Source organism: Vicugna pacos, chromosome 27 (assembly GCF_048564905.1).
Source record: "Vicugna pacos chromosome 27, VicPac4, whole genome shotgun sequence".
In the NCBI taxonomy this organism is placed as follows: Eukaryota; Metazoa; Chordata; class Mammalia; order Artiodactyla; family Camelidae; genus Vicugna; species Vicugna pacos.
Genome location: NC_133013.1, coordinates 13228315 through 13230015, shown reverse-complemented (window position 1 = coordinate 13230015; position 1701 = coordinate 13228315). Strand labels below are relative to the sequence as shown.

At 39.0% G+C, this 1701-nt stretch overlaps 1 non-coding gene across 1 annotated transcript; it reads right to left on the bottom strand.

Annotated features, from left to right (window-relative positions):
* Positions 1-493: 493 nt before the first annotated feature.
* Positions 494-599, bottom strand: LOC116285865 (U6 spliceosomal RNA). The gene has a single exon (XR_004195607.1). It is a non-coding gene; the product is annotated as a U6 spliceosomal RNA (small nuclear RNA).
* Positions 600-1701: the final 1102 nt, after the last annotated feature.

The following is a 1701-nucleotide window of genomic DNA, read 5'->3' as shown; positions in this document are numbered from 1 at the left end:
TAGGATTGTGTGAGACTTGTGTAAGTTAATCAATGAAATTGCTGAGCTCAGCATGTGATGCTGTCCAATCATCAGAATAAGTGGTTGTAAGAAAGGGGATGTTCCCCGTTCTTTCATTTACATGTTTACATCCTGAAATATCCTATATGTTATTGTATTCTAACAGGTGAATCCAGAAAAAAAATCATTTCTTCAGCCTTCAAGAGTTCATAAGTATATATCTTTTCTTTTTAGCTTAATAATTTGGTATTAAGATCACGCTATGCAAAATACTGTTTATGGCCTGTGTTCTCTCTGCACCTGTAAATAGTCTTCTATGAGCAGATAATCTCAAAAGCATGATTTTGCTAGGCAGTGCAGTATTTTTGAATTAACATCTTACAATTATTCAAAAAATTATATTGCTTCTCATTAAAGAAGGTAGGGAAGATTCTAGTAATTCTTAGGGTGTTACTTAAATTCAAATATTAAAAACTTTTTTTTTCAAAAAAAAAAAAGAAAGGAATGCTTCATGAATTTGCAAGTCATCCTTGCACAGGACCACGCTAATCTTCTCTTTATCCATCCAATTTTAGTATGTGTGCTGCCAAAGCGAGTACAAACATTAAAACTTTGTATGTTCACCCAGAAAAAAACTAAAATTGTACGTATGGCCCCCCAGTTGTCATTCACAAAAATAAAAATCAGAAGTAATAAATGGCACTGTTTTAACGAAGGCACATTTGATCACATGAGGGCCTGTGTGTGTGTGTGTGTGTGTGTCTGCGTGCATGCGCACGCGCACTCATATGCATGTGAGTAAATAGAACACGAGAAGAGGAAAAGCTACGATTTGATGTCTTAATCTTGTCAAGAGGCCAGGCCTGCCTTCCTCAAATTCCAGATCCGCTTTGACATCTGAAGTGGATATGAGGGACCCTATCAGAGAGGCAGGAAAGCCAGTCATTAAAAATAGCCTGGAGATGGGGCATCACCGCGCCTGGGTTCCTATCCAGGGTTCAGTGCTCACGAGCACTGTTACTTTGTGCTTTTAGTTAGTTACTAACTCTTCAGTTAGGGCTTTAATTTCCTTCTCTGTGAAATGGGCATAATCGTAATACTTACCCAAACGATTATCATGAGGATTGGGTCAGCTAATATATGTAAAGTTCCTAAGAACAGTGCCTGGTACTTGGTAAGTTTATAGAAAATGTTGTCGATTATGATTACTTAAGAATCTGATCACAGCTATGGAAGCTCAACCCACCAAAATATCAGTATTTGAACACATTAAATTCTGCCTATTATGTACCCATGTAGTAGGCAGAATGCTGGCAGCAGAAATGCCTCCTGGATTAGGAAACAGGATGAAGTGGAGACCGTGAAGGGAAACATCTGTGTGCAGGTACAACAGAGACAAGCCGGGGGGCAGAGAGGCAGGAGCCGAGCCTCGACTTGATGGTGGAACTTGGTTGAGTTGGCACTTTTTCTGAGGATCCATGACTTTTAAAAGAAATGTCTTTTATGTCTTTCTGCTGTATATAGCGCCAAATATAATTTAAACTCTAAAAGCTGCTCATGATGGAACTTGTCGCTTATTCACCAGAGAATGCCAAAGAATGGTTCTATTTAAAGACACCAGTTTAATAAAGAAGATGTGGTGATGGGGGGAGGGTACAGCTCAAGTGGTAGAGTGCATGCTTAGCATGCATGAGGTCATTG